At 41.9% G+C, this 21,985-nt stretch overlaps 1 protein-coding gene across 19 annotated transcripts in view; it reads left to right on the top strand.

Annotated features, from left to right (window-relative positions):
- The first annotated feature begins 3,288 nt into the window (after positions 1-3,288).
- The window catches only part of Phf21a (PHD finger protein 21A), a 160,732-nt gene continuing 142,035 nt past the window's right edge, over positions 3,289-21,985 (top strand). For 4 of the 19 annotated variants that reach the window (XM_038329321.1, XM_038329325.1, XM_038329307.1 and 1 more), the window contains exons 1-2: positions 4,753-5,687; positions 6,069-6,217. The gene's annotated coding sequence lies outside the window, so the exon portion shown is untranslated. The other 15 variants (XM_038329330.1, XM_038329331.1, XM_038329329.1 and 12 more) reach the window with 8 other exon arrangements.

The raw sequence follows: 21,985 nt of genomic DNA, 5'->3' as shown, positions 1-21,985 counted from the left end.
CCTTGTCTCAAAAACAAAACAAAACACCCCAAAATAATCCTATGCCCAGAAATCAAAACAACAAACGAGAGAAATCGACCGGTAAATATCTGTTACTTTGGAATTCTGATTTCTAATTGCTGTACAAACAAACTCCCTGCTGGAAGTTTGGTGACGACTCAGTCTGAACCCTCAGGAGAAGGGATGAGCAAAGGACAGTTACTACATCCCATCCTCCCAGGGCCATTCCGTAAAAACTACAATTTCCTCTGGCAGTGGTGGTGAGTGCCTTTAATCCCAGCACTAAGGGGGCAGATCTCTGTGAGTTTACTACACAGAGAAACCGTCTCAAAAAAATAAAACAAAACACAAAAAGCTAAAATTAAAACTTTTTTTTTTGAGACAGGGTTTCTCTGAGTAACAGTTCTGGCTGTCCTGGAACTAGTTCTGTAGACCAGGCTGACCTCAAACTCAAGAGATCCACCTGCCTCTGCCTCCTGAGTGCTATTAAAGAACAAAACACATTTCATAAGATGAAAAGCACATGCAAGTCAAATGTCAATGTGCACGAATAAAACTTTACTACAACACTCACATAGACACATTTGTTTACATATAGTCTGTGGTGGATTCTGTTAAAGGAACAGAAGAGTTGAGAAGCTCTTGGTTGACTTAGGCACACACACACAAAACTAAGACACTTATGATCTGAGCTTTCACAGAAAATTTGCTGATCCACTGACATTCATGCCCAATTTTTACATGAGCCACCCCCCCCCATGTTTCTGAAAAAATTTAAAAAGTTTTTTTCCCCCAAAAAGAACACTAAGGGTGCCTTCCTATGGAAAAGTTGACATCTTTCCCCTTGGGATGATCTGAACCCTTGCCTTACTGTTCCGGTGACCCGATGGTGCAGCTGAAGGAAGTACACTGGTTGGTTACCCAAGTGCTGAAGCTGGTCCCTGTACACAACTTGTTCCTCTGTTATTTATCTTGACTGCATAATAGGCTGAGTTTCACACGATGAGTTCGTCCAGGCTTCTTGAGTCATTAAGAAGGACTTTCATTTTTACTTTTAAACTCTTAACACTTTCTGCTGTGAATTCTTTTTAACATAAAACTACTACTTAACGGCCTATATATGTAAAATAAAGTTCACTTTTTTTCCTTTTAAGCCATCAGTTTTATTTTTTTACATGCTTTCTCTTGAGAAGCTAAATTTAAATTCTGCAGCTCACAGAAGAACATCTCTTCATATCCAGAGATCTCAGAGTCCCTCTGGTAAGATAAAGAATGTGCGCTTATTTTTAAATACTATTTCTTGGAGAAAATATTAGTTAATGGAAAAGATGTGACTAGTAACAAATCAAGTCCAAGGCTCTTCCTGGCTCTGCCCATGACTCACTGTGACTTTGGGCGAACCACCTCACCACCGTTGCTTGGACTTCATGCCTGTGGGAGTCGCATGGTTAATCAATGCCTGGAAAATGCGTAGTGGCAGATGCTACAGAAGTGCTGAGCCTTAAAAACCAAACCACCCCCAGCCCCCATTTGTATTCCGTCGAGGTTGAGGTTTATTGTTATTTAACAGAGGAAAGCTAACACTACGTTAAGTTCAGCATGCAGCTCAGAACAGATATCAATGTCCAGATGGGATTTTTTTTTAAAGAACTAGGATAGGATATTTTACTTTTTTTTTTTTAAATTGTGGTTGGGGGTTATTTTACAACCCAACAATTCACCCGTGCAAAAGTATTAAGTTTTAAGTTGAAAACTATTGATTTAATAATTTAAATAAACCTCCTCAAAGATTAAAAAGAAAAAAAAAAAAAGAGGCCCTCCCCGCCCCGCCAAGAAATCTCTGAAAACAGGAATTCTTCTGATGTCGCCCACCCCCTGCAGTTCTCCATGTTACAGTCCTTGGAGGTGGACCAGGCATAAAATACTTTCACTAATAAAATATGACAAACCGCCGGATTATACGTGGCCGATTCCCAGTGACTGCCCTGCTACACAAAGCAGAAAAGTAAATGCCATCATCCCCCTTAGAACAAAAGAACTTAGGAATAAAAAACATGGAGGGGGGGGGGCAGAAAGCAGCAATAAATAAAGGTGAGCGAAGAACCCCGTCCCCCGCCCCTCCCCGGAGCTAGTGTGGGACTCCGCACGGCTAATAAAGTGGTTCAAGGGTAGTTATTTGCAAAGGGGGCGGGGTGGCCGGGGATTGCGTGTTGCATTCGACTTGAGCTTGCATCTTCTCCTGTTGCCTGGACCACTCGCTCCCCCATTGCAGTGCTTCCTCCTCGCTTCAGCCTTCTTTCCACCCCCACCCCTGCAAACTGCTGTTGCACTGGAGGGAGTTGGGGCTGCTCGGGAGCCCCCTAGCAGCTCCTGACGGCGGGAGGGGACCGGGGCTCGGGCCTGGCCGGGCTGCGGCGCGGCGGCGGGCCGGGAGTTTGGCGGCCGCTCGGCCCCAGCGCCGCCGCCGCTGCACCGGAGTTTGGCTGCTGCTGCCCTACTTCACTCTAGTTTAGTTTCACTCACTTTACATCCGGGTTTTTTCCCTAGGCAATGGGTGCCGCAGCACACCCCGTTCCTTAGGCAAAGTGAAATAAATTCGCCGCACCGACACGTCAAGTAGTCCGCCCGCCCGAGCGCCGCCGCGGGCCCCCGCCGCCGCCCCGTACCCCCGTGGGGTCCCCCGCGCCTCCCGCCAGTCACGGGCTCACACGCAGGGGCGCGGGGCGGCTGGGGCCCGCCGCGGTCCAGCTCCGCCCGGCCCCCGCCCGCCTGCCCGTTCTCCCTCATCCCCGCTTCCCCAGCCCCAGTCCCTCTCGCCCGGCTCTCGGGAGCGGCGGGGGCGCGCACGGCGGCGGCGGCGGGCCGACGGGGCCGCGCGGCGGGCTCCCGCGCGGGCGAGTGTGTCTGGGCCTGGGCGGAGGGATCCCCGGGCTGAGGCGGCGGAGGTGCTGCGGCCCGGGGCCGGGTGGTGAATGGGCTGGTGGTGCTCGCTGCTGCTGCTGAGAGGAGGAGGAGGAGGATGAAGAGTTGGGCTTGTTTGTCTCCCACAGTTTCTCTCCTGCTGCTCTGATTCCTCCCTCCCCATTCCGGCCCGGGGCCTGTGTGTGTCTCTCCTGGAGGAGGAGGAGGCTCCAGTTCCTCCCCCCCACCCCCTCCTCCCCACCCCCCCTTGCCAGGGGAAGAGGAGGAAAGAAACAGCCCAGAGAGAGGGAGAGAGAGAGAGAGAGAGAGACAGAGACAGAGAGAGAGAGAGAGAGAGAGAGAGAGAGAGAGAGAGAGAGAGAGAGAGAGAGAGAGAGAGAGAGAGAGAGAGAGAGAGAGAGAGAGGAGAGAGTGAGTGAGAGCGGAGAGGAGGAGGAGGAGGGAGAAGGGAACAACCTACCATCTTAACACACTAATATCTAAAAAGTGCGAGAGGCCCAGAGCAGCAGCAGAAGCAGCAGCAGCAGCTCCAGCCTCTTCCCTCCCTCCCCATGAAGAAGAGTTCCCTCCTCCTCCTCCTCCTGCTTCTCCTGCTCAGAGTTCCTGCCTCCAGCTGCCAGGGGGGACAGCCAGCCAGCAGCAGGAGGGTGCAGTATCCCAGCTTTTCCATTCTCTCTTTTCCTCACTCTCCTCTCTCTTTTTTTTCTTGAGTAGCTCTATTTCCCTTCCCTCCCCCCTCCCTCTGTCTTGTCTCTGGTGTTTGTCTCTGGGAAGGAGCAGGGGCTGCTTGCTTGGAGTTTGTTGTGGGGGGGAGGTAGGGGGAGGGGAGGGGTGTGTGGGAGGGAGGAGGGAAAGGGGGTGTTCTCGTCAGGACCCCTCAGTCAACTTGAGATTTCAGCAATAACTTCCCCTTCGGGGCGGCCCCCTGCGTGCCCTTTTCCTATTCCTCTCCCCCCCAGGAAAAAAAAAAGACAATGGGAATACCTCGTCTCCCCCCTTCCTCCCCTCTGCCCTCCACCCCTCCCTAGGATAGATTGGAAGTAAGTTTATGAGCAGCCTCGGGAGCCTGGGCGCTGAGTGCAGGGCCGGAGCGGGTGACAGGGGCGGCGCGTCGGGGGTGGCGGCGAGGGGGCGAAACAGCGTCCCGGCGGGGGGTCGGGCCTGGGGGGGCGCGGGCCGAGGCCCCCCCGCGAGTGCCTGCAGCCGGGGGATGGCCGCCTGGGCCCCTTCCCCACCCCCACACCCCGGGATGCTGTCGGGGGGAAGTTTTTATTATGGTTATTTAATTTAAATTTTTTAAATTTTTTTTTGGAAAACCATCTTGTTTGGTGACTGAAAGATCTGGTTTAAAAAAAAAAAAGAAAAAGAAAAAGCTGCGGCTGCTGACGCTGCCGGGCCCGAGTGTGTGTGAGTGTGTGTGGTGCATTGTCTTGGGTGGCCGGAGCAGCGTTGGGGAAATTCCGCTTATTCTTCTTCTTCTGCAACTTGTTATTCCGAGGAGTCCGCCTGCACCCCTCACCCCGGGGCGGCCCTCCCGCCGTCGCCGCCGGCCCGCCGCCCCGGGACCCCGCGCGGGCCGGGGACTCACAGGCCCCTCAGAGAGGGGCCGCGGCCGCCCCTCCCCCCGGGCCGCGGGGGGAGGGGCGCGCGGAGTGGGACTCTTTCCGTTTGGTCCAGCCCCGCGGTGCACGCAGTTCCCAACACTTCTCGTCATCCTCTCTCTGCTCTCTTTATTCTGCTGAGCGGTGCTGTTAGGATTTCTTTCTCTCTTCCCCCCCACCTTCCTCCTCTCTTGACCACGCTCGCAATGGTGGGTAGCTGCAAGGTGGCCCTGGCAGGGGAGGGGTTTGATGTGGACATTGGGGCACCGGGCGAGAAAGGTCTCCTTTCAACTTTGTCTTGCACCCCGGGAGGAGGCCACATGCCGATTGTGGGGTGTAGATGTGCTGGGAGTGATTTCTAAGTAGTTTAGTTGTTGAGATAGGGTACGGCGGCTAATGGTAGGCAGGTTTTGTTTTCATGGGTGAATCCGGTGTCATCATATTCCGGTCATATGTTGAAATATTCTTTGTTTAGGTCTTGAAGTAGAGGATCTCCCTCTGCACGTCCACATTGTGTTGTTTTTGAATGATGTCTTCGGGAGTGTGGATTTCTAGAATCTCAAATGTGATTTTTAAGGTTTCGGCATGTGTGGGCCTCAGCACTGGCCTTGACAGTGAACTTTGTGGCTTTTTTTTTTTTAACTTCTAAGATTTTACTCCATAGCTGGGATGCTAGTTATGCTTAATGGTAGTATCAGGAATGTAGAGTCTTGAGCTGAGGAAGTTAGAGAGGGAAGGGCATTTATTTATTAATAATTGATAGCTGAATGTTAGAATCAGATTCATTTGCACTGGTTGAAGGTTTTTTTTTTTTCTCCCTTTTTCCTTTAAAGCAGTTGTGCACTCTAGGAAGGAAGTCTTTTGGCAGACACTCTTTATGGTGGCTTTTTGGGGGCACGAAGGGGGATATCGCCTTTTACAGAGATCTTCAGCATCATCTGTAGCTTTATCGAGGGCCTCTTCAGGGGCTCAAATTGAGGCTAAGAAGTGTAAGGCTACTTTTTGTTCCTTGTTTACATTTTATGTCTCGCATTGGGGCAGTGGAAATAAATAGGTCAGCCCCCCTCCCCCCTTTTCAAAGTTTTACCATCTACTTGGTTTACAGCCTTGTAGGAAAGCCTTACTGAGATTTTCCTGGGAATACTGTTACTCATTTTAATTTCGGTAAGTTCCTTTCTATTTTCTTCTCTCTTCACTTGTGTATCTGTTGTGAGTTTAACTCTAGCTTACTGAGGGCCATTTTACATGTTTTTTAGAGTACATTTAAAAAAATTCAGGACATGTTTTGGTGGCAAAGAAGAATTTTGAGTGTAGTATTGTACATGTTTATTAAAAATTTAAGTACTCAACTCTTCAGTATGTGCACTGCCATCCTTAACGTGAAGACTCTGGGAGTAGTGCAGGACATTCTGAAAGCACACGCCTCTGACTGACTAGCTACCCTAGGGGCTTTGAGATTTCCGATGTCTGACACAACAGTGTACACCTTCTGACCGGCATTATGTGCTTGCCTGTTCTGAAAAATCTCTTTTCTTTTTTCTTAAGTGCTATTGAAGACATTTTCAACTTGAGATTTTAGTTGGCTTCACATTATTAAAGTGCTCAGACTTCGGACTCAGGCAAATCCTTATAGAGCTGGGAGAATAACACACTGAAAAGACACCTGCTGGGGCCATACTTTATTTTACAGGGATGTAAGTCATGGATGGGACGCTATTTATTTCCTTTGGCTTTCATTGGCCAACGCTTGTTCCTGTTCCGTTTTCTGGAAGGTGCTGCTTCAGAAACATCCTTGTGTTTACATGAAGATTTCTGGTGCTATCCAGTAGGAGGCGCTACAAAAGTCAAAGGCAATCTCTAATTTTAAGGGTCTTGCTACTTACTGAAATTCCCTTAGCTCATGAACAACAGGAGTAAAAGTCTGTTCTAAAATACTATTAATAAATAGCCTTTGTTATTTGAAGTTGGCTTTTTATCTGCCTATTATATTATGCAGAATAAGTTTATTATTGTGGATGCTGAGGTTAAGAGTGGGGTGCTGTTAGGATTATTTTCTTTCAAAGGGGAGTTTTGGTATTTCTATATGGAGTATAAAACATAAAAAAATCCTTTCAAGTTGCAATAAGCAAAACTAAGTGGCATGATATAGGTCTTTAGGTCTTATAAATATGATATTAGTATAAATAGGATATACAGACATTTTTGGGAAAAAATGGATATTGTGTGGGGGAAGAATCATTTTTCTTGGGTTTTTTCCTCTCTCTCCCTGAATCTATGGACAGTGATTCTAATCTAAATGCCTTCTTAGACATTCAACTTTATAGATACAGTTGCTATATATAATATAAATATATTTTTTATTTTATTTTTTTTTTTTTGCTTGTTGTTTGTTTTTTTTTTGTTTTTTGAGACAGGGTTTCTCTGTAGCCTATCCTGGAATTCACTCTAGACCAGGCTGGCCTCGAACTCACAGAGATCTGCCTGTCTCTGCCTCTCGAATGCTGGGGATTAAAGGCATGTGCCACCACTGCCTGCTTAGAGTTGCTATATTTAAGTTGGCCTTCAAAGACTTATTTTTTTTTGTAAACTATATGTGAAATTAAGTGGCATGCTCTGTAATTTCAGTACTTGGCCTGTAATCCTAGTAGGCTTTTAAGGGGCACTTTGAAAGTCAATGGTAGCCTGGCCTATATTATAAGACTTTGTCTCAAGAAAAATAAACTTGAAGGAAAGTTACACCTGTGGGAGTGTATCTTTGTTGGTGTGTATATTAGTAACTTTTAACAATGCCTGCAGAAGGATAAAAGTAGCTACTTTAACATTTTCCTGGCATTCACAGCACATGGTCCTTTGAAATTCTTAGTGTTAGATGAATTGAGTCAAAATAAGCTACTGTGATTGCTTGTAAAGTTTTGTATCAAAGTTTTGAAACTTAGAAACACATAGAAAATTTGATGGACCTGCTTTCAGTTTTGTACGTGTACTATTGTATTTTTTTTTCCAGCAAGATCAAATTAAATAGTACATGTGAAAGTTCTTTGTAAACTGCCAGAAGCCATGTAGACATTGTTGATGAGTTAGATAACACATTCAAATATAAGCAAAATTCTGCTTTAAAATGCTAAGTTCTTCCATATCAGTTAGGAAATTAATGCATTAAAAGTACATGCTAGATATTATGGATTTTGTTTTTAAAATATTGCCCTGTTGGCTGAGTGGTGGCGCACACCTTTAATCCCAGCACTCGGGAGGCAGAGGCAGGTGGATCTCTGTGAGTTTGAGGCCAGCCTGGTCTACAGAGCCAGGACAGGCTCCAAAGCTACAGAGAAACCCTGTCTTGAAAAACAAAACAAAACAAAACAAACAAACAGAAAATTGCCCTGTTACCCAAATCTCTGCTACACTTTTGAAGCTTTGTTTAAAAAAAGAATGCTTGTGAGACGGTGGCGCAGGCCTTTAACCCCAGCACTCGGAGGCAGAGGCAGGCCGATCTCTGTGAGTTCAAGGCCAGCCTGGTCTACAGAGTGAGTCCCAGAACAGAAACCCTGTCTCGAAAACCCAAAACATTAAAAAATATAAAAAAAGAAAGAAAAGAAAAGAAAGAAATGCTTCTTAGGCAGTTTTCCATAATTAAATAAAATCGTTTTTTCCTTTTGAAGATAGTATGAAATGTATGTCTCCTATTAAAAGTTTTCTTCCTTTTTCTCTTGTGTGGTAGTAATTGAGTTTAGTGAATATCTAAGTTCCTGGACTCTTTGTAGACTTTATTAATACACAGAGTAACAGATGTCCTGCTGAAGTTTTGACTGACTGCTAGCTCTCTGAAAAGCGCTTACTTGTTTTCTAGTGAAATGGGCATTGCTGTGTATTAGTGTTACCTAAATATATATGCTATTTTTGTTTTCTCCTTTTAGAAGGTTATATGAGGAAATGACTACTCAGTTCTAGAGGCTTAAATGCTTGTGTTGTGTGTGTGTGTGTGTGTGTGTAAAAATAACCAAAAAGTGTCTGTCTTCATAGACTCTGCTTACAAATTTGGAATAATAAATGACAAGTAGGGTTAATTGGGAATCCGTATGTTTAGGAGTGTAGTGTTCTGAATTTTATAAATGAAATAGCCCAAGTTAGTAAATAATAAAAACATGCTTTTAGGAAGGGCGAGAAAAGCATTAAACTGTTTAGATTACAAGGAAACCTCCCATGATGGTGGTAACTTTTTATGCCATGGTGAACACTGAGGTTATTTATTTATTTAGTGAAGAAATTCTTATGTTAAAGTTACATCAGTGTACTTTTAAATTTTGTATACTTAGCGATTTATTGCTGAAGAATTTTATGTTTAGTTTAAGTTTTAGGTTTTTGACCTTTGCTAGAATTCCTTTATGTGTCTATTCAAATAGATGAAACATTTGAATTTTCATATTGTTTTGTGCTGGGTTTATGTTGACTTCTCAGGAGCGTTTGCCTGTGACTTTTTTTGTACCTAAGTCATCTTTAGAAGCATAGCAATATGTCTTGATCATATTACCTGTATCAAGTGTATATTTTTGGCACTTTGGGATGTATTTTTAAGTGGTAGTTTGTGCCGGAAGAGGCCAGAAGAGGTGTCAGATCCCTTGGTGCTAGAGTTATGGGCCGTTGTGAGCTGCCACGTGGGTGCTGGGAACTGAACCTAGATCATCTGCAAGAACAGAACTAGTGCTCTTACTACTGATCCATCTTCCCCCTGATAATAATTTCTAAAGAGCATAGTTTTTTCTTTGCATGCTTCTGTGTATATACAGCTTTACATTTTATAGACTTTTATACAATTCTTTGAGTAGTTATCTGTAACAGTGTTGGAATAGTCTTTTTTCTTTCTTTCTTTTTGAGGTGAGGTCTTGCTAAGGATGGCTGGCCTAGAATGTGCAGTAGTCCTCGTGCTTCAGCTCCCCAAGTGCTGGGTTTGCGGCCATGAGTTACCATGCCTGTCTTGGGATAGGCTTTTAAGAACAACTTTCCCCCTGGCTGTGGGTTAGTGATGAGCTTTCCCTGTAGACTGTGGGCTTCACTCATCCTTGCAGCCTTGGAGGAGTAATTTTCATTCTCAGACTCTGGCGTTTTGAATCTACACCTTTGCTTCTCCTCCCAGTACTCTGCAGGTCCCTCTCCTCTATTCCTCTTACTTTTACTCATTTTAAAAAAAAGAGTTTGTGTACAGTCTCAGAAAACTCTTACTGTATATTGGAATCCAGTAATTTGTAGGTAGGAAGGGGTGGGGCCTAATAGTTTTATTTTGACGCTCTTTGTGGGCCTCAGGGAAAAACATAACTCAGACACAGGCCAAAAAGATGGGTTTTGTTTTATTGTTTTTGGCTGCATTGAAAATACAAACTGTCAGTGCTTGAGGAACAGGAGCAGCAGAAAGGAATTGATTTTACTTTCTCTGCTGCAGCTCCAAGTGTTGTTAGCCATGTGCGTTTCTACAGTGTCATGCTTACAAATCAGAATGCACTTGATTTCTCTCCTTTTTAAGATTTAAGTCAGTACCCTAAACTTCAGGGTAATGACAATAATTTCATCATAAAAGTGGGTGAGAGTAACCATGGCAACTGCTGTGTCTGTGCCTTATGGACAGTCGTGTTGTATTGATGAAGCTTCAGGTACTTCAGTAGCTTGTCACTTTTATGGTGAAATGGGTTAGCACACGCTGCAGGTGACTTTTAGCTGAATTGTGTTCATCTGTGCCAGCTTATCTCTCCTTGTTAGGAGTTTCTTGGACTGTATTCCACAGCATCTTTGTGAAGGTACTGTTGCCTGAAAATAACCCACCACCTGTGGTAGCCTCTTGATGTAGACTGCACTTTTTTCTCAGCTGCTTTCCAGAGAGTCTTGGAGAAAATAGGGTGCCAGTAGGAACCGTATATACATAAACTGCAGTTCAGATTTGCCAACTTTGGTTTGGACATGTTATTAGTAGCTTACACAAACTTTTTTATTTTTGAAGGAAATCTGTGAATGAGAGAATTAGGCCTTTAGTTGTTTTTTTTTTTTCCTAAGAATTTTGTACAGAAATGTGTGTATAGAATTAGAGGTGATGAGTGGTGGGCATAACTGTTAAGTAAGGGTTTGACAAAAGAAGAACTTGGGTATTTTGTTGTGAGGGTGTGTATGCATATTACTGTAAGAATACTTTCCTAGTGGGCAGTCCCAGAGTATAGGAAATGCTTGGTTGGAATTTCTTGAAAATTTTCAAGAAAAATTATTTAAAAATATATCTTGAATAATTGTTAAAGGAGACACTGTACAACCAAAGCTGCTTCTGTGGGGTGGGGGAGAGATGATAAGAATGTTGCAACTGATCCAACAAAACTTATTTTAAAAAGTTTAAATTGCATTTCTATCATACCAATTATTTTTAAAACATTTGTGCATATAAGATTTTTCTAGTGGGAAATATTAATGCTAATCAATTAATACTTTCTCTACTATGTGCTAGAGAAGCAGTACCAGAGCAAAGAATAAACAAATCTGATCATTGATTAGACCCTGAAATAAGACCTAATCAGATTGCCGCTCCATAGTTCAGTCTTTCCTGAAACTTGTTATGAGAAGCTGGTTTACTTACTACAAATCCCAGGGTGCACTGCAGCTTTTTCTTAACTTCATATTAGAGCATTGCATGCTGGGGCTTGTAGTTGGTTTAGGCTAGCATCGAGAACTCTTCTTTCTTGCTTACTCCATTTTATACATAGGGTCTCTAGCATCTAAGAACTTTTTTTTTTTAAAGAAAATTCACTAATTAATAAAATCATGATTATTCTGCTTCTGGAATGTCTAGAGTAAGACTTCATAAACAGCTTAGTGTTCTGGTTTATCACAGTGCTTTTACTGGCTTCTTTAAGATTTAAATGCAAAATAACCTATTCCAAACTTGGGAATTTTAAGTGGTTTCTGTGCGTGTGGTGGAATAGGTTACAACAGAAGTCTGGTGTCATTGCTTTCCAGTGTGGGCAGTAGAAGCCTCTTTGACAGGCCTGACACATGCTAATCCTTTTGCCCCATTGGGGACAGTTATTTAGCTGTTATTTTGGGCAGAGGGATTTTTATACCAGTGTTTAAATTCAGAGTTCTGTGTTGCTTCTCTAATAATTGTCAGTACCTTTTAACTGGAAGAACATTTTCTGAAAATACATGATTCAATATAATTGAAATATTACATTTTATTTTTAAAACAGAATCTTGCAGTATAGTCCAGGCTGGACTTGAACTCACAGTCTTATTACTACTCCAATCCCATACACCCCCCCCCCCCTTAGTTTTGAGAGAGGATCTCACTCTAGCTCTGCCTTGTGATCCTGCTGCCCCTGCTCTGGAGTCCTGGTTTTACAGGCTTGCTCTGTTCCACCCTGCTCCACGGAGATGGAGTACTAGAAGATGCAGCCTGAAAGGGAGAGAAAAAGGGAAGGTTCTTTGTAGTTTAAATTTTCATTCATAAGATTTCAAAACTTTCTTTTGAAAGTACTTTATTTTCTCTTCGAAGGCTGTTGCAGGGATTGGGTACAGAAGGCCACTTAGTGTAGTGCTTGGCATACAGTTAAGGCTCAGGAAATGCTTAGAGTTAGCAGCAGCCATTTTTATTAAAAATGCTTCCTTCACCTTTTTACTTCTTTTTATGTTGCACTTTGTTTAGAAGTTCGGGTGGTTTTTAAAGGCCTTGGGATTCTGGTTTATGGTAACAATGTGGCTTAGAATGAGTTTGCTATGCGTTAATTAAGTGGCTGTGTGCCACAGTTTCTACCTAAAAGACACATGCCCAGAACAGGACAGATGAGCTGGTAGCAGGGTGTTGGCAGGACTCAGTTATACTGTTAGAGTATCCACATAGCTGATAAAAACAAGGATTCTGCAGCCAGGCAGTGGTGGTGCACGCCTCTAATCCCACAGAGGCAGGCAGATCTCTGTGAGTTTGAGACCAGCCTGGTCTACAGCGTGACTTTAAAAAACAAAAAAAATTCTCCAAGAAATAGTGGGAAAATCCTGTTGTGTATCCAAGCACACACCTCTGAATGCAGTGCCAAGGGATTGATAGAGGAGGCATGGAGGCATTGAGCTGTCCCTACTCCTTGTAAAATGTCATTTTAAGTCTGGGTTGTACTTAAAATGTAGGTTCAAAAGAATTTACATTTTAAGTGTTTACATTCTCCCCACCCCTCTGTTTTAAGGTACTGATTTTATTAGGCTCCTAAACTTTTTGACATATTTTTACTTTTAGCTGTTTGAGATGAGAAAGGGATGTTTCAGATGGGACAGGGGTACTTAGAAATATTGAAAAATATAAACATAAATTTTCCAGTGTTTGTGCCTTAGTTGGGATGTGGAAGCATCAGGTAACTGTCTTTCTACCTGTGTAACTTGTATCCATTCCCTACCGTGGGCTTCTTAGCACAGTATCATAGACTACTGCTGACCTAGTCACTGAAACTATTCCTTAGTAGTATCCAAGTATCAAATGATTCTAATACTAATCTTGGCCTCCCATAGGAGGGTAAGATCTTTTGGAAGTGTCAAAAATATATGGAATCTGGCTGGATATGCGTCTGTATTTTAAATTGTTTTGTTTCTTTTCTATTACTTTGTTTTTAAGTTAATATTAAAATGAATAAGGTCAGCAGTTACAAAGAATTGACTACAAATGACTAACGATAGAAAATAATCATGCTTTATGAATTCTCCTTCTGTAAATGCTGCAGCTTGCATCCAGGCTTCTGTTTCATCTTTGAGCCCCTGCTCTTAAGGGTGCAGAATGTTGTCCAAACTGTATTTTCCATAGATGCTTCGGAAATGAGTTACTAAAGAAGTTTGTAATGTACTGAAATGGCCCCAAAATGCTGGGTCATTTTAAGACTGTTATGTGGTGATGGTTGAGTTGTGATGACTGCGTAGGAAACACTGGGATGGAGTGGAAGCATAGGCATTTAGGGCAGTGCCTGTCTCCCATGCTTGAGCAGGATGCCTCAAGTGTCGTGGGTGTGGCCTAATGTCTGGAAAGGTTGTCAGTCGACACTTTAGAATAGGCTTTACAAATCTTTTTGGTACATTAATTGTTTACATTCATAATTTTAGTCTTTATGTAGTTTATGGACATTTTAGAGCAGTAATAAGAACCCTTTCTCTGAAGAACTGCCGTAGAAGTAGTCTCAGTTGGAAAGTCATTAGAGCAGCATGCGTGTAGAGAAGAGTAGATGTTCTCCTGGTTCTCACCTGCTCGTGACTTGTGCATTGACTTATGTATATGTGCACACAAAAAAAGTGTAATACACTTTTGAAGTTTTCTTCTTTCAGATAGGTAGCCATATAAAAGCCTGCTTGGTTTTGAAAATAAGGTTCTTGTAGAGATGGGAGCAGGGTTGGGAGAAGAGAAACGGGTAAGACTTAAGTGTTCGATTATAAACCTAATGTCCTAGACTGACTGTTCCCTGCGGGACAGAAAGTATCCTAAGTGTTTTATTTGTAGTCACCATTACTTTTAAAATATTTCTTAAAAGTCAATTTAAAGTGACAGTGCTGTTTTCTGGACTGTGTTTTGGAGGCACCATATGAAACTTAGATTTTATAGTTTATTTTGGAAGCCACTTACAAAGATAGCAGTTATATTTTCAGATGAACCTTCCAGTTCTGTTCTTTTCAAACTGGTAATCTCTTTTCAGGCACTCACTCCATATTTACAAAGGAGAGCTTTAAAACCAAGATGATGATCAAGTAGTATTTTAAATAATGAACCTCTTTAGCTTAGTGGGCAGACAGAGATGCCGCCTGGGAATTTGTCCTGTGCCTTCATCTTTGTTCGAGTAGTGTTGACTGCCCTACCCTGTCACCTGTGCCCATTCACTCTGTCACCAAATGCTATGTTGATAATGCCACTAATCTTTTAAGAATTTTTTTAAAAGATAAATTATTTTATTGCCATTTGTTTGGACTCTGGTTTGAGTGTTTTAACTTGTTGCTAAGGTTATTTGTCATAATTCACCTCAGTAGTTTTAAACTGGACATTTTATTATGTAACTAATAAAACGTTCTTCATTATAGTTTTTTAAAAAATAATCTTTCTAACCCTAAAAATACACTCATTCTTGTCAAGTGCTTTATGCTCCTTTAGACCCACAGCTGGTGAACTGCTGAAGCTTTACCTTAAGACTGGGTTATGACGGTGTCAGTGTTTCAGTAAGCAAAGGCAGGAGTGCTTCTCTCTGTTAGCGTTCATAAATATGCTTTCATTTTGAGTGGCTCAGACCACGCCTGAGAGAATATTTTGTTCTTCCTCATAATAGTCTTATAAGCAAAGAGCTCAGGAAATCTCACTGGTTGTGAGGCTGAGGCAAAAACAAGAATTCAAGTTGGTTAATGGCAGAGCCTAATTTCCCATACTTTTAAATTCTTTTCTTGGTCTTCTTGACCCATTGTCTCTACCCCTTTTAAAATCATGGCTCCTGGCAAATGTATAATAACCTGAACTGGTATTTTTATATCTTCTGTCAAACATACAGGCGAGTTGAAATTTTAAAAGGCTGAGATTTAAAGTATAATTTGGGGGTGGGCTTTCTAGAGGTACACACCCACTTGGATACTAACTGCTCTGCCCAGGCCTTGTTTTCCTGCAAAAGGGGGTGTAGCCATGGGGACAGCTGGAGGAGAGTTGGTAAAAGGTGTGGGGCTTTAAAATTGGAGTGACCTCTTGCAGCTCTTTAGTTTTAAAGAATCAGCCTTTCTTTCTTGTGAAAGCTGAAAGATTGAGAGTAAAGGCCTTAGACAGAATTATAAGCCTTATTTGCTTTCACCCGAGTTGACCAAAGGGAGGAAAAAGGCTTTCTCCCTTGCTAGTTCCAATCCCATAGAAATGGCAGTGCCTTTTTCCTGTTGTTGTTAGGCAGTTTATAGAACGCAGGATAGCTTGGTAAGCGTCTTCTCTGTGCCTGATATGACGTAACACTGTGGAGTATGCAGCATGCATGTTAAGTACAAGTGGTTGTATTTGGCTCGTTGCTGCCGCATTTTTGAGGATGTCTTAGGAAGCAATTATCACAAGCTAGGGTGGATAGCGTGCAGATCATTGAAATCATCATTCCACCAGGACCAAACTTTGTGACTTGAATGATTCTGTTTAGTATTTGTTTACTTCTTCCCCCACCCCCAACACTTCAGAGCAGAATTCTTTTTCTGAAAGGAACAGATGCTGTTAACTTATCAGGACTTGATACTAAAAAACCTACAAAAATCTCTGTGCTGTTTATTTTCTTTATTTAATCTATATGCAAAGCATATTGTAATTATTGCTGTTACAAGGTTTTTAAGCTGATGGCGCCTTCCCACCCTAGTGCTGAGGAGATAGATTAGGAATTCCAATTTCACAACTTGATATAAAGAAATGATGACCGCTCAAATAAAACAGTTCGGATGAAAAGCAAACCAGATAGAAACGTACAATGAAAATGTCTTTTAGTAAAATGTTAGCATGCTGTACTTGGAGCAGATGCCACATTAATTCAAAAGAGAGCCCAGAAAATGTGGCAACTTTACGATGTCAATGGAAGGAGCTGCAGTGGCTCCTGTGTGCACTGTGTGAAGTTCTCGGCACCTCCTGGTCATGTCCTGTGCCACTGTGTCTTAGAGGTATTAAGTGTTAATATACACATTCTCAGTTCATGGTATAGATTTTATTTGTGTAATTAAATGCACTTTCATGCATTTAGATGTTAGGTTAAGGAGCCCAATAACTTAAAATACAGCAGTGATTTTTTTTAAATTTAAGTGTTGAGATACGTAGAATCTGAGGCAAAATTTGACTTTTCTCTGTACCCTTCCAGTCACTTTCATAATAAGCTTGTTTAAGAATTGAGTCTTTTGAAGAGGCCCGGTGCTTTTCAAATGTAGGATTTGGACAAGTTACAGAATTATGAGAGATTTTTGCATTTATTTTTTCTCATTTAAATTTATAGTTTTCATTGGACATTTGTTAGGATTTTTAAGTAGCTTAGACTCATTCATTCCTTGTGAGTTTTTATTTTTTTATGGTGTTTTGGAAGGAAAAAGTGTGATAGAAGGGTACTGTATATACTCAGATGAGTCAGAGTGACATTCATTTTATAGAGGATTGCACTGGGATGTGTCTAAATTGCCCATTTCTTGCAATGCATAGCAGTGTGGTTCTGTGTGTAGAGAGGGACGCACTGGGGGCTTTACAGATTTACAGTATGTAGCTTCCTGAGCAGTGCAGTGATCTATTCGCCAGGGATGTACGCATGTGACTCTCGAGAAGGCTGGCTCACAAGCTTAGAAAGCACTACCACCTCTCTTTCAATTAACCTAAGCATACAGTTTGCTCATTTGGTAGAAGGTTGAAAGTTTTGTTTTCGTGTAGTTCAAGGCAACTTTGAGCATGGCAGTAGGGTGCAGTCATTAAGATTGTCGGTGCTTGAGTCTTGGCTTTGTCGTGTGTCAGCTTGTGACCGTGGCCAGTTTACTTCTGCATCTGCAGAGTGTGCATAGATAACACTCTCCTTCCGAAGCTGTTTTGAAGCAGGATGAGTGAACTGTAAACTAGGGAAGTGCTGGGTAGGTTTAGTAAATACTATATGGTGTTTGCTGCGCTCTGCTCGTTTCTCCTCCCTTCCAATAACTGAGCCGAACGTTACACACTGAGAAAGGAGCCTGGGCCTTGTGGCTTGCCCTGTAAGAATTTTGGTACAACTACTTTAACTAAAAAACAACTAGCTTTTAAGTAAGCTGAATGTTTAATTTTTGACTATTTAAACTATGTAAAGATGTATCTGGTACCTGCCACATACAGTCTACTGTACTGGTCAAGTGGACTTAAGTTTGTCTATGGTACAGGTGTAGTAATAGCAACCTCCCTAGGATTCATGTGAAGAAAGAATGAGGGCATCTCAAGACACTCAGTAAACAATGCATTATTGTTGTTGATATAGTCTGGCTAAAAGTTTGTGGGAACAGTATTAATATGGAACACTTTAGCTGGGAAGCAGTACCTCCCTCCCAAAAAATGCTCTTTTGGAAAAAATGATACATCATAAAAGTGTATTTATGAATACTCCTGGGAGAAATAGAAATATGTGGGAATATGTTAATTTTAACTGAATCTTGTAAAAATATTTCAGAGTACTTTATTAAAGCTAGTAGTGCTGTAAGCCTCTCCTCTGCCCCCTAGCAACCAGAGACCAGCAGCATGATCATGATGGAGTTTATAGTGGTCCCCTCAGCATCACTTAACATCAAGTCAAGAGCAGACTATTCTAAGGTGCTAATCAGCAGTCAGTCTGTTGGAGTTGACCAGTTATGTCTTCAGCCCTTAATGTACGCTCAGGGGGAAGACCTGACAGGAACAGCTGTGGACCTGGCGATGTGAAATGCTACAAAAGTGCTTTCCAGGAGTGACAGGCATAGTCTGTTTGCTTTCTCATTGGGGCGTTTGCCTTTATGGGATCCCTTTTCATCTGGTATCTGGTCTTATGCCACTTGTTATGTTCTTTTTCTTTCTGCAACTGTCATAAGCTGCCTGTGCCAAGCCTAGCAGCACGATGGTGACAGTTGACCATCAGAAAAGCCACAGTGACCTCAGAATTAAGGGTTTTTATTTTTTTTTTAGTGGAGAATTGAGTTTACTATATTATTAGAATGTTTGCATGTTTCTCCCCAGTCCTAGTAATTGAAGAAGGGAAAAAGATTAAGTATGGAACAGATTTTTATTTCGTTGATTTGTATCTCAAACATTGGTGATGTGCAATCTCTCCGGGATTCAGCAAGTGTAATTTGTAGTAGCTTATGCAGATAACCTGAATATATGTGTAATCTGCTGACAAGCATGTGAGTTCAAGTAACCTAACAGCACCCATTACTGTTCTGTTCTCATTACCCAGCTGTACCATCTGATGAACGCTTGGTAGGTGAGTCAGTGTGTTTACTATATTTTATTTTGTCTGCATCCCTAAAACATTGTTTTTGCTTTCTGAATAGAAATTTCAAGTTTGTTCCAACACAGTGCTATACTTTTTGCCCAAGAGGTATTTTAAAAATTAAGCAGTATTATAGAAGTATATAGTTTCTTTCATTAAAAAATTACAGCATCACTTTATAATAAATAAGTAAGTAAAGTTCTATAGCTTTAAAATTAGCATAAAGTAAGTCTTAATTTTTGGTTTTTGTGTGTACATATGCATGTTTACTTGCATGCCGTAACATGACAGATGAGAAGATAGTTTGGAGGAGTCACTTCTTTTCTTCTACCATGTGGGTTCTGGGGATTGAACAGGCTTGGTACCCTCTAAGACACCTCACCAGCCCTGTTTTGTTTTGGGGGGAGGCAGGTGGTTGGGATAGCACCCAGTTGTGGGACCTGCTAGGTAAGTGTTTTACCCCTGAACATATTCAGGTGTTTCCTTTTGCTGTCCTTAAGATTTTTATCTCCGGGCCTCCTGATTTCTAGACTCATGCTATTCCACTGTGCCACAGCCCAGCCTGGGTGTGTTGTTTCCTTACTTGAGCCATATGCAGGGTGTCTGGAAGCTGTTTCACATGGTTGAGTGAAAATTTTAGACATTGGACATTTTAGAAGTGAATTTCATTTTAATAAATATACAGATTAGAAATAGGTTCTATATGTAACTGTGGTTGATGCTTTCAGAACAGTTTTTCCCTTGCTTAATTTGTAGAGATTGGTGTCACCTGTGTTGGATGAGCACCTGCTCTGACCATACCAGATGAGGTGCTGCTTAGGGCCTACACTCCCCACACGGTGTTTCTGTGCCCCTCGTCCCTATTTCCTTCCTATTGGCTTCCGTTGCCTCTCCAAAGCCATCATTTTTATTTCTTTTTCTTCTGAAAACAAAATACTGTTGTAATTGCTAGTTTTTAAGTAGAAAGCCATTATCACAACCTTAAAGCTGTGGTAGTTTGTGAAATTCCATTCCCCAAGTTCAGCCCTCAACTGGGCTTTGGATAAGTAACTCAAAATTATTTGCAAAGTAACTGAATATTGGCGAACCATTCTAAGTCTGAACAAAGGGAGAGAACGGGAAAAGACCTTAAAAACTGGGCATGGTAGGGCACACCTTTAATCTCAGCACTCAGGAGGCAGAGGTAGAGGCAGGTCTCTGTGAGTTGGAGGCCAGCCTAGTTTACATAGTGAGTTCCAGGACAGCCAGGGCTAACTAATGCAGAGACACTATCTCAAAAAACTTTTTAACCTCAGAAATTGCTTTATTTATGGTAGGGGGTGAGGTTCAGGACAGTCATGCTGCTTCAAAAAGGCTTTAATGTATTAGATTGCTCTCTACTGCTAGAGATCTAATAGGAGAAGAAAAGAGACATTTTTAATGCTACTGATTTTGCAAGTATTTTCTCTTACTAATATAGAAATTATAGTTGTTTTGGTTCACAAAATGCAAACTAGGCTTATGGTTACCTTATTATTGTGCATTGGTAACTTACGGTTCCTTAGTTGATAGCTGCCAAATAGCAGCTAATGGTTTTTTGAAATTTTTTTAATTTTTATTTGTGTGTGTGTGTGTGTGTTTTGAGACAGGGTTTCTCTGTGTAACCTTGGCTGTCCTGGAACTCACTCTGTAGACCAGGCTGGCCTCAAACCCACAGAGATCCGCCAGCCTCTGCTCTGAGTGTTGGGATTAAAGGTGTGCGCTACCACACCCAACCTGAACTGTAAACTATATTGTTCAGTTGGAAAAGTAAAATTTGAAATTTTCATTTTATTATTTTATATGTATGGGTGTTTTGCCTACATGTATACCATTTGTGAGCCTGGTGCCTAGAGGGGGCAGAAAAGGGAATTGGATCCCCTGGAAATAGAGTTGTAGATGATTGTGAGCCACCATGTAAGTTTGGGAATTGAACCTGGGTCCTCTGAAAGAGCAGTCAGTGTTCTTAGCCTTGGAGCCATCTCTCTAGTCCCTAAAATTTGGAAATTAATTGTGATTACTTAAGTTAATGATTAAGTTGGATATGAATTCAGTAGCTTCTAAGGCAGTGGTTCTCAACTTTCCTAATGCTGCGACCTTGTAATACAGTCCCTCATGTTGTGGTGACCCCAACCATAAAATTATTTTTGTTGCTACTTCATCACTGTAATTTTGCTACTGTTACGACTTGTAACAGGGTAAAAGGATTATTCACTTGCCAAAGGGGGTCGCAGAAACCAGGTTGACAATCATGGTTCTAAGGTCTATATGAGAGTTTTAAAAAATAGGTAGTTTATTTTATTCTTTGAGAATGTTATACATGCATATATGTATTTTGTTTATTTATTTTTTAAGACAGGGTTTCACTGTGTAGTCCTAACTGTATTGGAATTCTTGAAGTCATAAAAGATTTGCTAGCCCATGCCTTTTTAGTGCTGGGTTAAGATAGCCACCACACCTGGCTATCTTAATAGTCACTGTCCACTCTTCCAGGATCCACCCCTTTACTTTCTAGCTACCTGTCCCCTAGCTTCATGTCCTTACTCCCTCCTCTCGTTTGCTGCCTATATAGGCATGGTGGTCAAGCCATTCCCTGAGCATGGTGACCTGACTTTTTTTTAAAGATTAGTATACAAAGTACACCAGAATTTTCTTCTGTTACTTAATGACGCACAAATAAAAACATTTGAGACACACCCCTTTACAGCATTAAAAAACATTATAGAAGTTTAAAATCTTATAAAAGAGTGTGAAAATGTAAAAAAAAAAAAATGCCATGTACCTGTCACCCAACTTCAACAGTCACCAAAATTTTGCCACTCTTCATAGTCTGTACCCAGAGGGCCTGTGAGGTGCCTGCCACCAAGCCTGGTGACCTGTGTTTCGCTGTGTGTGACAACTAGAAACCACCCCTGAAAGTTGACCTCTTAACTTCCAGATGTACACAGATGTGATATGGACATCTCCAACCCCTCCCTATGAAAATGTGAAAAATAAATAAAAAATAATGTGCCAAGAAGGAAATGTTTTCAAAACATGTAACATATGCATGTATTGATATTCTCCAAGGAAGAATGCGTAAAGGTGTTTCTCCTTGTTAAGTCTAGTGTTGGCAACACCTTCTATGGCTCTCAGCTGCCTTTCATCTTAGGAAGATGGTTAAGCCACCACTAGCTTAATGAAGGACCATTCCTGCGGGAAAGATTTGAACTTTTCTTACCCTTTTCATTCTTTAGAAATTCTTCAAGACTCTTAATTTTTTTCTTTTCTTCTGAGAAAAGATATCATTTATTTAGGCTACCCTCAAATTGGACATGTATGGTAGGATAACCTTGAACTCACAGAGACCTGCTTGTTTCTGCCTCAAGAGTGCGGGATTAAAGTTGTGCACCACTGCACTCAAAAACTTCCTGTCTTGTCTCCACATCCTGGGTGTTGGAATTTCAGGTGTGCCCGCTCATGTGGTGCTGGCCAATGAACCAGGTCGTGTGTTAC

This window comes from Arvicola amphibius, chromosome 5 (genome assembly GCF_903992535.2).
Source record: "Arvicola amphibius chromosome 5, mArvAmp1.2, whole genome shotgun sequence".
NCBI lineage: Eukaryota > Metazoa > Chordata > Mammalia > Rodentia > Cricetidae > Arvicola > Arvicola amphibius.
Note: the sequence above shows the minus strand (reverse complement) of the source record. Positions and strands in the feature narration are given on the sequence as shown.